At 57.1% G+C, this 14,691-nt stretch overlaps 1 protein-coding gene across 1 annotated transcript in view; it reads left to right on the top strand.

The window, feature by feature from the left end:
• Nucleotides 1–4,771, top strand: part of RBM19 (RNA binding motif protein 19) — an 87,706-nt gene extending 82,935 nt beyond the window's left edge. Inside the window, exon 20 of the mRNA XM_005857034.2 lies at nucleotides 4,433–4,771. The gene's annotated coding sequence lies outside the window, so the exon portion shown is untranslated. The remainder of the gene's footprint in view (nucleotides 1–4,432) is intronic.
• The last annotated feature ends 9,920 nt before the right edge of the window (nucleotides 4,772–14,691 follow it).

A 14,691-nucleotide genomic window follows, 5' to 3' on the forward strand; every position in this document is an offset into this window, starting at 1 on the left:
CCCTTAAAAGGTGCTCAGGTCCTCCAACAGCCGGACCCATTCATGGCGGCTCCTAAGTCTCGTCTCCTCAGACCCGTCTTCCCTGGGAAACGTTTGGCTTTAGAAATCAGAGTTTGGGTCCTGGCTGGGTGGCTCGGTAAGCTGGGGCGCCATCCCCTGCACCAGAAGGTGGGGGTTCGAATCCCAGTCAGGTTGCGGGTTCAGGACGAACTGAGGGCACATATGGAGGCAACCGATGATGTTTCTCTCCTTTCTGTAAAAAGTAAAAGAACTGAGTTGGGATTTAGCCGCATTTCTCTGCATCGTGGCTCCTCTCCATCCCTAAGCCTTTTCTGCTCTCAGCTGGTGCAGCTGCATTTCGGGGGGGGGGGGGGGCGGGGGGGGGTCTGTGTTGGGGGGGGGGGGGGGGGCGCGGAAGGTACGTTCTTTCTTCTTTGAGAAACCCAAACTGTAGTTCTCTGTTGTCTGAAAGGGAGCCCAGTTTCTCCCTCTCCTGTTCAGCCTGTAGGGATCCACCCAGAAGAACATGCACGTACTTCCCAGCTCTCGGAGGGAGGGGGTGCAGCGGGCGTGCACGTTTCCTCTGAGTTGCCCATCAGGTACTTTCCTGCGTCTTGTCCGGGACTCTCAGCTTCGGACAAGCCACTGGGCCCTCAAGACGGGGCACTTTCCAGGACCCCGGGCCCTTCGGGGGAGGGTGGGGGAGCTCTGCCCTCCAGCCCAGAGCACAGGCCTGAGAACCCCCAGCCTGGATGCTGCTTTCCAGGCTCCAGGCTCTGCACCTGCTTCCTCTCGGGGGGTGGGTTCCGGGCCGGGGCGCACTTTACTGAACGTGGCCCTGTGCCAGGTCCCGGCCCCTGGGAGCTCTGCCCCAAACCCCAGAAACAGGACCGTCACCCACCCAGAGCGGAAGGTCCTGCTGGCACCTCCTGGTCCCGGCCACCGGGGGTCGGCGGCTGTCAGCCAGGGGCCGCTCCCCCAAGCTGAGTGTCCCGCCTGGGGGCCGCCGCTGCATGTGGGCGGCTCAGATCTCGTGTCCTCACCGCCTCCTCCCCGAGGCAGGGTGTCACGTGGCAGCCGAGTGAGGTTTCAGATGTATCCACTCATGAATATCAATCAGGCCTGGTAATTCACAGTAAGTGCGATCCAGATTGACTAATAAGCAAGGCTTTCACCCCAAACTGGGTCTGGGGACAGGCAGGTGTGGGCACGACGTGACCAGAATTGGAAAACCCCGCAGCCGAGCTGCAGACGGCAGAGGTCCTGAGGGGCCGCCGGACAGCCTGGGGAGCAGGGTCCCCTCCCAGGCAGCAGCCAGCGCCCTGGGGGTGGGAGCAGGTTCCCTCTACCCGCTGAGAGCCTCTCTGGCTCTCCTGACCACGGTTGTGGGGTCCAGGCAGACACCCAGGAAAGATGCGTTCCCCGGGGCAGGCCCTCCCCAAGAAGGAGACCAGGTCCTGAGGGTCAGGTGGAGCCCGGCTGCCACGCTCCTCCCCACCACCTCCCCCCGAAGATGTGTGATCTGAGTTGGGGGCAGCCGGGTGGGGACAAGCCAGGCTGCTGGGCTGACATCCAACTCTGCTGCTTGTGAGCTCTGTGACCCGGGCAGGTGAGGGAGTTGTCGGCCTCCGTCACAGACAAGCCTGTGTCCAGACGTGACAGCGTCCGGCAGAGGAAGGGCTGGCAGGTGGAGCAGGGAGCGGGACCCCCGCTGAGGAAGGGGCAGGCACGCTGCCGGTGCCACCGGGTGCCTGTGAGGATCCAGGAGGAAGCAGGCCCGGCACCTCCGCACAGTGCCGGGCACGTAGTGAGTGCGCATACACGGCAGCCACTGTGGGGGCTCATTTGTTCCCTGAGCTACTCTCTGCAGTCGCAGCGATTCTGAAGCAGATGCCGGGGCACCTCCAGATTCCGCAGCCTGAACTGCAGAGACGGGCAATACTCAGGCGGGGCCTTGGGGGATGGCCGAGCCCACTTGCAGCTGCTGCTAATTTTTATTTGCATCTCAAGTGTGTGCCGTGGTGGCTGGCCTCCCAGTCCTCTCTGCCCGCCCTCGGGGTGGCAAGGGGTGGCCTTCAGAGCTCCGAGCCCAGCCCCCGCCTCCCAGGGGACACTGGGTAGATTCTCATTTTCCCCTTGAGCAGTTCCACAGCCCAGTTAAACCTGCATGAGGCTCCCCGAGCTGGGGAAGGAGGCGGGTGAGGGAATAAATACACCCAACGCGGGGCTGGGCTGGGCGCTGCCCCCAACAACAAAGCTGAACCAGGAAGAGCTCCAGGGAAAGTGACTTACAGATACAGCCCTGCCCTCCCCGGCCCAGCGGGAGTTTCGCCAACTGCAGGAGTACCCCCAGCACATAGGTCCCGCTCTGCAGCAAACTGTACCGAGACCCGTTCCGCTCCTTCTGTTTTAAAGCAGAGGCCCGCCCCCTAAGCCTCGCGAGGTCCGCCTCCCTGTGGCTCAGCGCAGAATTCTTCGGATTGGGACACTCACTGGCCATCGGAGGGGATCATGTCACGTTTATCAAGACCGTCTGCTGAGAGCCTCCCCTGAGCTAGATCCCGTTGGTAATGCCTGTCCGTAGCCCTGGGTGTGGGACGCCTGTACCCATTTTCCAGATGCAGCAGCTGAGGCTCGGGGACATGTAGTGGCCTGCTCAGGGTTACACAGTTCAGAAACGGCAGTCAGGCTTCAGGCCCCAGGTTCTGTCTGACTCCAAAGCCAGTGCCCTTTCCAGAAAATACCCTGATGTGGGAGCAGCGAGGGGAAGAAAGGCCCCTCTGTGCCCACCATCTTGGGAAGCGTCTCCCGCTCGCCCAGGTGCTGGGCAGCGCCGTCCTGACAGCATCACTCTACCTCCGGGCCCCTCGTCCCTCACAGCTTTCAGTCAGCGGAGCAGCTGGAATGAGAGGCCCTCGCAGGGCCTGCCAGGCCCACAGGCGGGCCAGACGCCACAGATGGGCCCTCCAGGTGCTTCCTCTCCCCGTCGGGGCTCTGGGAGCCGCTCCGACCAGGCGCCGTCCAGATGGGGCTGCGGAGTCCAGCTTCAGGGGCCGAGAGCCTCCGTGTCCCACCCGCCTTTGTCCCCCAGTCTCCGGCCTTGGGATAGTGCTCACAATGACAGTCCGCCACGCTGGCCTGCACGCTGTGCCCTGCAGGCCTGTTCTGTCTAGTTCTCGGCCCTTGTGCCCCGGCCTCCGCTCAGATGCGGCCCATCCAGGCGGCCCTCCCTCCCAGCCTGCACTAAGTCCACTCATTTTCTTAGCCGTTGCCACCTTCTGACACGCTTTCTATTTGTTTGTTTATTGTTCCTTCCTCCTCCCTCCCCCAACTAGACTCTTCCATGAGGGCAGGTGAGCCCGAACAGCGTCTGGGCAGAGGCAAGTAGAATTGATCCTGATTAGAGAAACCTGTTAGGTAGTTAGAGAGCGGGTCCTGCCTCCTACAGTCAGAACAACCCTGCAAGGTGAATCTTATCCCCACTTCACAGATGAGAAGACTGAGGCCTGGGGCTGGGTATCGAGGCCGTGAAATCAGTCGCCTGCACAAACGCCCCATGTCTCCCTTCAGTGGCGCTGGCAGCAGGAAACTTTCTCGTCCAACAAGGAGAGTCATCGACTCTTGGCCAGGCACTGCTTCCTTAAAGAATAAAATCAAACAAGAAGTGGGAAACTTTGGTTGGCCTGTGGGGCTCGGAGCCTCAGGCCGGGCTCAGCCGCTGTCTGTGCCCGAGCGGAGCGGCCGGGGCCTTGGGGTTTGCTCGCAGACGGCGGGCTGAGGTCTGCGCCTGGACTTACTTAGAATTCAGCCGTTAGATCGCTCCCTTCTCTCTGATGGCTGCGAGTGATTGACACTTACAAATTACCCAGCCGAAAGTGTCGAGTCTTTGACCCCTGAGTAACATCTTTGGCAAGCCTGAGACTTGCCAGCATTTTGTCATCTAATTACTACAAATCCCTTGAAAATTCACTGGCTGGTGAATTTTTAATGCGGGGCAATTTCAATGTGATGCACTGCCCAGATGGGTCCTTGCCTTTCCCATCTCTCTCTTTTCCTCTTCTCTCTCTCTCTCCATCCCTCTTTGCTTAACTTGAATCATCTCAAACTTCTGAATGGAGCCCCGCCCTGAACATCTGGGGGTTGGGTCTTTGCCTCCCAGCCTTCCCGTGCTCCATTCTTCAGAAATGTGTGCACAGACGGTCACCAGGAGAATGTCCCACTCCTGCCTCCTGGACAGCACATGGGGCTGCCTGCTCCCCCCACCCTCACCCCCACCCCAGCACAACCGACCGGGCAACACCCACCAACCAGCCTCCTTCACAGCACACCTTGGCTTTCCCCGGGCACCTGGGCCCGTGGCTGTCGGGAAGGTGGGCACTGTCACACTGTGTGTGTCCCAGATCGTCCTCATTCATTTTCACTTGCTCTTCAGATCCTTGGATAACGGTGCTCAGGGCGAGCGATGACTGCCTTTCCCAGAGGGAGAATGAGAGCCTGTGCCTTCCACTCCGTGTGCCTGGACCGCCTCCTGCCTCTTCAGACCCCGAGGGGAAGCCAGCTTTCTGCCTCCAAGCACCACACTGCCCTGCTCCTGCTGCAGAGTGCACTTGGACCTTGGACCCACCGGAAGCGTGGGAAGCAGGACCTGTCTCCGAGCAGGGGGTGGAAAGGGCTCCCGATCCTGCGTGGTTTTTATATACGTTCCTTCCCTCACCTTTGATATGTATATAGGATTTTTATTTCTAAATACAAAAGCAAGGTGCCTTTTACACGCTGTCCCCACTGCAGCCCTCTGTGGGGACACCCTCCTCGATGACAACACGGAGGGGGAACCTGGGCCACCGCGTGCTGACCCGCCAGCCCTCTCCACCCCGCCCCTTCCCCCCATTCAGGGAAACTCGGGTCTGCCTTTCAGCCCGGGTTCTGGTTACATGTGTACATGGCTGATAAAATATTCCACTTCACCCCTTCTCCCGTGGGACCTGCCGTCTTACGGGAAAAGGGTTTGTATGACAGCAACCGCGACAGCCTGCGTGTCGCCTGGAAACCGCGTGGGGGGTGGGGTGACTGTCTCCGGCTCCTCTTTATTCTGATTCCCTCTTCAGGTTCCAATAACTGGCATCGCTGGAGAGAAGCCGGGGCCTCCTCCACGGGCTCCCCCAAGGCCCAGGTGGTCGCCCTCCCACCGTGAGGGATGTGAGCTAGGTCCCCAGTGTTCGCTGCCTGGCAGCACCCACCGCCCGTGGACTTCACTGGGGCCACCAGGGCAGGCAGAGGTCGGCTGTGGATGCCGAATGTTTGAGCCCCTGCCCTTGGACACCCTCAGAAGCTGGGGCGGAGCAGGATCTGGGTGGGGGGACGTCCCAGAGAAACAGATGGACACAGCCCAGCTGATGGGAGGCAGGGCTGGGCGAGTCCGCGGAGGGGGTGGGGGTGTCACGGCTGCTGAGGAAGGAGACAGCGGTCTGAGGTTCTGCCCAGAGGACCCGGAAATGACTAGGGATCCCTCCGAAGTGACTCCTGCTTCTCTCCTCCCCCTGGTCCTCTATGTCTCTCTCACTAGTCACTGGAGTTCTTCAAATCCAGAGGCACCCGGGGGGCGGGCTTACACAGCAACAGCGGACTTTGCTCCGAGGCCCCAGAGCAGGGACTTAATGCTCCGCATTGAGCGCTGCCCCCGGTGAGCTCTGCGATGGGCCAGGCACAGGGCCAGGCTCCGAGGGGCAGAGCCCACACCCTGCACCAGAGGAGCTTCGAGTAGGGTGTGAGGCTAATCAGACAGGAATGGATTGAGGAGGTGTCACATGGGTGGTGTGCGTCTTCTGAAAGATTGGAAGAAGGCGGGGTTCAGGCAGGAAGGCAACGCATTTAATAAGCACCCACTAGGTGCTAGCACCAGGGAGGCAAAGATGACAGGCCTGGCCTTGGATGGTTAAAGTTTAGTAGACGTGACCTTTGCATGGAGTTGACCTTTTATTTATTTTAAATATTTTTTTATTGATTTCAGAGAGGGAGGGAGGGGGAGAGAGAAACATCCATGATGAGAGAGAATCATTGATCGGCTGCCTCCTGCATGCGCCCTCCTAAGGATCGAGCCTGCAACCCAGGCATGTGCCCTTGGCCGGAATCGAACCCAGGACTCTTCAGTCCACAGGCCCATGCTGTCGCCACTGAGCCAAACCAGCTAGGGCTGGAGGTGACCTTTTAGAAGTCGGGCATCAAGGGCGGGGGGTGGGGGGGTGGTTGTTGGGTCGAAGAAGGAACAACCACAGTGGCCCTCATGAGCGAGAACCCACATGCCCACCAAGACCCCCTCCAGCCTGGCTGGGCGGCTTGGGGGCGGAGCCTTTTCCAAACAAAGGTGACTTACAGCTCGTCCTTCCTTGGCGTCGAGGTTAGTCCGACCTAGCAACCCTCGGGCCCGCGTGGAAAGAAACACAACAAGAGAACAATGATTCATTCCGTCATTTGTCGTCTGTCCGCTGTGCCGCCGTCGCCAGCCTTGTGGTCCTTAAGACAGGAATGAAGCAAAAAGGCTGGTGGGAACTAGGAATGAGTATTTTTATTATGCCCTGAAATTTCTCTTTTTTTTCTGGTTTTGTTTTGGGTTTCTTGGGGGCGGGGGGGGGGGTGTTGGTGTATGCATGCATGCACACTCATTTTCCTCTAATGAGTGCTGTTAGAAGCATTTAGAGTCCTGGGCTTGTTTGAGCCGTGGTCCCCACTTCACAGTATCTGCCAACAGTTCTGAGACGATCGGCATATTTTTCATTCATTCGGTAAATACTGAGAGCCTGGCACTGCGCTTTGCACGGGGACCCATGGCCAGGGCAGCCGGTTTTACCTCCTTGGGTCTCATGAGGAAAGAGACGATAAACCAGGAACAAATAAACGCATCATTCCAGGTCGGGATGAGGGCTGGAGAAGGCCACTCCCAGGAAGTAACACTTAAGGCAAGACTCGAAGACAGAAGAGGGTGCCGGGCATGGCGGTGGGCGAGCAGCATCTCGGGCAGAGAGACAAGCAGGTTCAAAGGCAGCAGGAGGACACTGACCTCACGACGTAAAGGTGGCCGGGGTTCCCGGAAGACGTGGGTGATGGAAGAAGGGACTTGAGAGAGACTAGTCTCATAGAGGCTGCTGTGGAGGCCTCACCCTGCAAACGGCCAATCAGAAGACACAGGCGATGCAGCAGCCGAGTGGGGTGAGGAGAGGATGTGGCAGATGATCCCTCACCTGTGCTCCCTTCCCATTGCTTTTCCTGCCTCCCCGGCAGCTAGAGGTGCCTGAGTCTGTTAGCCAATCAGACCACAGCAACTATCTGCTAGCAGCTTTCCAGGAAGTGTTTGTTTTCCTGACAAAAAAATTATATATATATATGTTTGTGTGTGTGTATGTGTATATATATATATATATATATATAGCAAAACTGCAGACCTTCTTCCTTCCTCCTTTCCTTTTGCCTTTAACTGGGATGTGATGGCTGGAGCTGCGGCAGCCATTTTGCAGCCTTGAGGGGAAAACTAAGAGAATCACAAACACAGGAGCCACTTACCACCACTGCCTATCTCCAGCTTTTTCATTATATGAAAAGAATGGGTCCCATTCGTTTGAGACACAGCAAGTCGGTTTTACTGTTATTTGTCAAAAGCATTCCTGGCCTGGTACTTGGAGTAAGGGATTGGGGCTGGGGAGAGGTGAATAACAATGTAAATGAGTCTGAGGTCAAAAGCAGCAGCCTATGGTTCTAAAGTGGAGCGCCAGGAGTAGACGAGCCATCTTTGATGGCAAAACGAACCTGCTGTTTTAATTTCTCTACTTCCAGTTCCATGTGTATTAGGCAGTACAGAGGGGAAATGAGTCAAGACGGACTGGGGTCCTGATTTTACCTGCGATCCCGACCTCACCCCAAAGCAAGTTGGGTAAACAGACATCGCCATTGGAGGAAGACATCTTCTGGGATATATTCACGTGTCCGTTGAACCTAGATGGGGAAAGGGCCAAGGTGATGGAGAAATGAGAGAGAAGTTTTTGCTGCCAGGGCTCCGAAGAGGCCCTCGCACTATCCCTGGACTCCCAGGTTCTAAGGCACGTTGTGACAATAAATGTGTGTAATAGGAAAGAAAAATTATCAGAATGGGCAAATTATTTACACAACGATAGAAGGAGAAAAAAGAACATTTATTCAGCGTTGCGTGTGCTCTCAGGAGGCCCACATCAATTCTTGTCAAGCGAAGGTGTGCATGAAATAGAAATCGTGCAATGGCCACCAAGCTGGAGTAGAGGCTTCACAGATGCGCCTGGTGGAAGGCACGCGTCACAGGGACGGGATGGGCGTGTGGGTCCGGTTCCCGGAATCCAGCAGCAGGCCGGTCCCGGTCCTGCCCCTTAGTCTGGTCCCCGCTGAGGGCAAGGTTCCCGGAGGAGAGCCTTGAGGAGCCGCCATGGGGCTGAGAGAAACTATCACCCCCCAGTGGAGGGCGCCAATGCAGTCGCTCTCTGCCTGAGCCAGTGGCATGTTGACATTCAATCAACAAACACTTGTTGAAGACCTACTGTGTATATACTGTCCTGGGTGTTGGAGTCATCTAAGACCAAAGGACTATTAACATAAAAGATGGATGTCAAGGAAGCTGCCAGACCTTAGAATCAAGAACATTCTAGCCCGGCCCGTAAGGTTCAGTGGTTGGGTGTCAGCCTAGGAACCAAAAGTCACAGTTTGATACCCCATCAGGGCACATGCCAGGTTGTGGGCTCAATCCCCAGTAGAGGGTGTGCAGGAGGCAGCTGATCAATGATGTTTCGCTCCCATCGATGGTTCTATCTCTCTATCCCTCTCCCTCCCTCTCTAAAACCAATAAAAACATATTTTTTTAAAAAAAGAATATCTAGGGTCCTCATAGGTTTAGGGGGGAAAAAAGGACATTCTAACTGCCACGTTCTCTGCTGGGAAGAACTGTCAGCCGTCTCAAGCAGGGCACGATCAGTCTATGCCTAGAAAGAGCCAGATGTGGCATAAATGCTAGAGGTCTAACTGCTGTTCGCATCCGCCTCATCTGGACCACTTCAGGAGAGAGCAGTTGCAGGAAGGACCCGAGGCTTTGCCCTCTGCCCTGGAGGTCATCGAAAATACAGCGACCCCCAGGGCAGAAGGTAGGAGATGCGCAGAAACCCCGCGTGACTGGGGTGCAGCTCTGCGTTATGCCCTGGTCTGCGGCAAGTCGGCCACACAGTTTTCTAACTGCCTTTTCCTAACTCAAAGGATCGGTGTTGACACATTCACCATGGAAAGTTGGATTTGGGGCATAAGGTGAAAGTCGAAAGGAATAAAATGTAATTAAGAATAGAGACAGCGAAAGGTCAGTATGTGCCCCGGCTGGTGTGGCTCAGTTGGTTGGACCAGTTTGAGTCCCAGTCGGGGCACATGCCTGGGTTTCGGCCTCGATCCCAGGTAGAGGGTATGCAGGAGGCAGCTGGTCAATGTTCTCTCACATCAGTATTTCTTTCGCTCCCTCTGTCTTCCTCTCTCTCTAAAAATCAATAAAAGATCTTAACAGGAAAAGGGTCTTTATAAGAATGTTCACAGCAGTTTTGTTTGCAATAGCTAAAGAAGCAACCCCCGTGTCTGTCGGCAGTAGACTGGGTTGGTGATGGGGGTTGTGCTGGGGAAGAACTCGGGGAGGCCTGTGTGTGGGTGTGTGATGCGTGTGGGCGTGTACATTTTTATAATCACGGTGTTTGCATGGAAACGTCTGGAAAAATCGACATCAGACCATTAACTGTGGTTACATAGAAGGTTAAGGACACAGATGGACCTTCATTTGCTAGACCTTTACTTGCAATGTTTGAAATTTTAAATCAGACAAATAAAGCAGATTTTTTTCTTTAAGTCAGTAATGCTTATCTTGCCTACCTCTGGAGCAGACCCTGCATATGTAGCTGGGTGTGTGTGTGTGTGTGTGTGTGTGTGTGTGGTATGTAGCTGGGTGTGTGTGTGTGTGTGTGTGGAGGCGGGTAGAGAACGTTCTGGAAAGCCACAAGCTGGGTGGATAGTTGCCTGGGTCCTGGGCACCACGAGGCTGGATTGCCAAGCGATGCCGCTGCCCTCAAAGGTGACCCACGGCCGTGCTGTGGTCCCTGAGGTCCTGCAGGTGTGTACCCACGTGGGAAAATCTGCAGGTGCCTCAAGCCACTGGAACCTCCTGGGGCCCTGGGCCTGGCCCTGGGGGTGCCCACAGACACCCCGCAGGTGTGAATGCCCCCCCTGCGAAGTCCCCGCAGTTCACAAGACAGGAGATTCTCATTTTCACCCAGCAGACAGCCTGTCGGAGAGCGAGGAGCCTCCTTCTATTTTTTTTCTGAATGATAATTTCTCCCCCCCTTTTTTTGTAGCTAAAAATCACCCAGGCTTGTCCAGACGAGAGGGCAGAAAATTATGCGGTGAAAGAGAAGGGAAGATAATTTCTCTGGGTCACAGACATTCTCGCTTGTCATCCGTCTGCAGGAGACGTGGAGAGGGAGGGAGAGCCTGCTGAGATGCGAGGCCCCGGAATGAAAATGAAGGCTGGCCCAAATCCATCACTGTCCTCCTTGCTCTCCCCGGGGGGTGTGGGGGGGGCAGCCCCGCGGGGAGACAGGGGGGCTTTGGGCTCTGATCAGGGGCCGGGAAAAGAGGGAAGACTGCAGAGGGTGGGAGGGAGACTGGCCCTGCTGTCACAGCTGGACCGGCCCACTTCCTGCCTCGGGCCTCAGTTTCCCCATTGAGAAAACTGGGCTGCGAACTCCCTCCTCCACTCCCCACCTGCACCCCTCCCACACACGGGAGATGCCAGATGGGAACGTTCTGGAGAATCTGGACCGTGAAACAGGTACGGGAGGGGATGCGCCGTGCCCAGCAAGGGCAGACGCAGCCTGCAGGCACGTCCTGAGAGCCCCATCGTGGGAACTCCTGTGGCTACGGGCTGCGAGGTGGGCTCTGGTGGCCTCGCCTGGAAGCCTGGAGCCGATGGAAGAGGCCAGACCTTACGGATCCTGGGAGGAGCTCCAGGAATGTGTGGCTAACAGCTAGGATCTGCCTGCCCCACATCCAGGTCCTCTCCTTGTCCAAGGAGGAAGAGTGTGGACATACACAACAGAGGGAGGGGCGACCCTTAGGTGCTTCAGAGGCCTCCTGTGCCTTTAAGAAAACATCAAAATCCCCTACTCTGGCTTCTCTTTACTCCCATGTACCAGGATGGGCTGTATCTGTTCATTCATTCATTCATTCATTCATTCATTCATTTAACAATTGCTGATAGAGACCTACCATGTGCCAGATTGAATGGTTGGGAGGACCAAAAAGTCGGAGTAAGCAAGATTCTTACAAGGAAACGAAGACAAACGTGGTTGGAGCAAAGTGAGTGAGGGCAGGGGGTGGTTTAGTTTCATACAAAGGGCACAGGGAAGCTGTATCAGTCAGCTATGGCTAACATAAAGCTGCAGAACAAATCGCCCTGGTCACTTAAAACAATAAGCATTTTTTATTGCTGCAGGAGTCTACCATCAAGGCCTGGCTTTGGCTTTGGCTTTGGCTGGGCTCTCCAGTGCATCTGTGGTCAGCTGTCCGTCAGGTAGGTGGCTCTGCTGACCGAGGCTGGCCGCTCTGCCATGCTTGAGGTCAGCTGGCCAGCAGTTGCTGCAGAATGGCCTCTGCCGGGAGGACTGGGCTCTCCTCCACGCACTCTCCTCCAGCAGGCCGCCCGGCTCATCCCCCAGGTGCAGGCAGGGAGGCTGCAGGACACAGAGCAGAGGCTGCAGGACAGAGAGCGGAGGCTGCAGGACAGAGAGCGGAGGCTGCAGGACAGAGAGCGGAGGCTGCAGGACACAGAGCAGAGGCTGCAGGACAGAGCAGAGGCTGCAGGACACAGAGCAGAGGCTGCAGGACAGAGCGGAGGCTGAAAGGTCTCTTGGGGTCTCAGCTCGGAGCTGGCACAGCATGTCCTGGGCAACATGCTATTGGCCAAACCAACCTTGGAAGCCAGTTTGGTCCACCATTTATCTACCCCACAATATAGCACAGTGCTGGGCGCAGTGAGGAGCTCCGTCAGTGTTTGGGGGATGGGGTACAGGTGGAGGGAGGACAGATGGATGTTCTTGGCTTCGGTGGAGCCCGAATTGATGACAAGGGGTTAAATCCCTCAGCCCGGCCGATGGGGAGCCCCGGTGCCCCTTCCCCGGAGCTGCAAGGAGCAGAGAAGACAGCATCTTCCGCCCAAAGTTTAATTAAGTGATCGGCCTCCACAGGCTAATCCTGTTACCGCTGCCCGAGCTGACTGCAGGGGCGGGTGAAATGTCAGCTGTCGGGAGGGCCTGGTGGGGCGCTGAAAGCCCCTGGAATTTGGGGACAGGCAGGGGGCAGGGAGGAAGCCAGAGTCCCCACGGGGGCAGGACGTCTGCTCTGCAGACAGAACACAAAGGGGAAGCTCTCTCTCAATCCCAGCCCAGGAGGAGGAGGAGGAGGAGGAGGAGGAGGAGGTCTGTCTGCTAAACTTCTGGCTCAGATGAACTCTGCTGTGTTGGCTGTGGCTGCTGCCCATCTTGGACGTCACATTCCAGAGGAGAACCCCCTGGTCCCACATTCCCTCCTCTTCTGAAGCAGCCGACGCTGGGCTTGGATTGTCTATCAACCATTTCCTGTGTGGCCTGGGGCAGGTTACTTAACCTCTCTGAGCCTCCATTTCCTCATCTGTACCCAGCGAATGCTGTCCCAGCAGCCCCTCCCCTCTGATGATTACATTATTCTCAATGAATGCAGGATTGTCTTTTGTCTCCCCTAGCCACGTGTCTGAGAGCAGACTGTGTCTTCAACATAAGGCCACCTTCCTGCCATTGCAGGGGCATCTACCACCTGGTGGCCTGTGACCAGCGCCCCCTGAAGGTGCGGAGGTCAGGCGAAGTGACCTTGCAGGCAGTTTTGCTCATTGCCAAGTCCCAGCCCTTAACCCGGTGCCTGGCAGGTGTTGCTTCCATGTTCTACATGTGACTCATTCCATTCATTCATAAAGAAATGTTTGCTGATGCCATGTCAGGGTTGTTCTAATATGTACAATGGGCATGGGGTGGGGCAGGCCATCGGACAAGACAATTCTTGCTCTAACACGCAATGGTCTGGGGGAGACTGAGGATCCCCCTTTTTGCTGAAAGTGATTCCCTTAGCTGGCACCTGCTCGTCCTCCCAAGGGCAGGTCTTGGCAGTTCCCCACCATGAGGACCTCAGGACCCTGCTGAGGTGGGAGAGAGGAGCAAAGCCCCAGGATGTGGAGGGAGGCGGACATGGCGCCAGGGGCAGTGGCGACATGCACTAGAGCCGCAGGCTGACCCCGGGGTCACTTTTATACCCAGCCTAGGAGGCAGGTACTACTATTACCCCATTGTACAGATGAGGAAACTGAGGCCAAAATGGTGCCCAAGGTTACATGATGGAATGTAGGGAGCTGGGCCACCAACCAGAGTCCAACGTCTTAATGGCCCGAGCTTTTAACCTCTTTGCTGTAAGGCTTCCTGCCTCCGTTTCCCCACCTGTCAAGTGGGGCTCTCAGAACCCTCCCTGCGGACCTGGTGAGGGGGTCGAGAGGAGTGTGGGGCCCCGGAGTCCTGCTCCGGGTGCTGAGGGCCATCGGGGAGGCTGAGGCAGTGACCCAAAGCGGTCAGGCTCTGGCTCTGACACCAGACTTCACGGGGCAGGAGCAGGGGGGGCCACTTACCTCTCAGAACCTCTGTTTTCTCACCTGCAAAATGGGGTGATTCGTGGTGCCTACTCCCAGGGTGGCGGGGGACCACGGGGCTGTGTGTGTGCCGAGCGGAAAGTGGGTAAGGGAGGCGCCCCAGCTTGTGGTGGCGCTCGGGCCTGAGTCCCCGGGATCGCTGGCCGGGGCTGGGGAAGAGGAGCCTCTGCCTTTGCCACAGCAGCCCCCAGAACTCCATAAAATCCGCACGCTAGTTCCGCCGGACTCCGGAGTGAACAGAGGTAATTAGCACACTTCCCACAGAGAGTAAAACCCAAATGTCAGACAACGCCGGGCCATTAAAGCCGGCGCGGCCGCGGCTCCCGCCCTGCTGCCGGCTGGGTCTCCCCTCGCCCACGACCTTCTCCCAGGCGGCGGACAGCATGGCGGGCAGCGCCCAGACCTGGGGACTGGACTGGGGGGCCCTAGGTGGGCTTCCGGTTCTGCTCGGCTCTGGTACCAAAAGAGCCTCATCTTTTTCACCTGTTCAGTGGGCTTTCCTGTCTCCTAGGATTGTAGGGAGAGTAAGTTCGTTCGTGGATCTGGAATGCTAGGTGCATGGTAGCCACTCTCTGTGAAGGAGGCAAATTCCACAAGGGCAAATAGTGCCCAACACACACTAGGTAGAGGAGATACACTGGTACCCCACCCCCATCCTCTTACCCACTGCCCCCGCTCCCCACTATTGGGGTGGCTGCTAAGGCTCCCGGCACCTCCCTTCTCCACCTGCATGCCCTCTGCCAATGGGAGCTGCCACTGAGGGTGGGGGTTGCCACCCCACCCCGGGGGCCGCCCACAACCAATGCCTGGTGGATGCGGGGATGCGAAGGCCAGCCTCTTGCTTCAGGAGTTGGAACGGCTGTGGCACCCTCTCTCTTTGCTTCCCCCACCACTACCGTGGAGATGGGCAGCCCTGCCTCCCAGCTCTG

Source organism: Myotis brandtii, unplaced genomic scaffold (genome assembly GCF_000412655.1).
Source record: "Myotis brandtii unplaced genomic scaffold, ASM41265v1 scaffold1064, whole genome shotgun sequence".
Classification (NCBI taxonomy): Eukaryota; Metazoa; Chordata; class Mammalia; order Chiroptera; family Vespertilionidae; genus Myotis; species Myotis brandtii.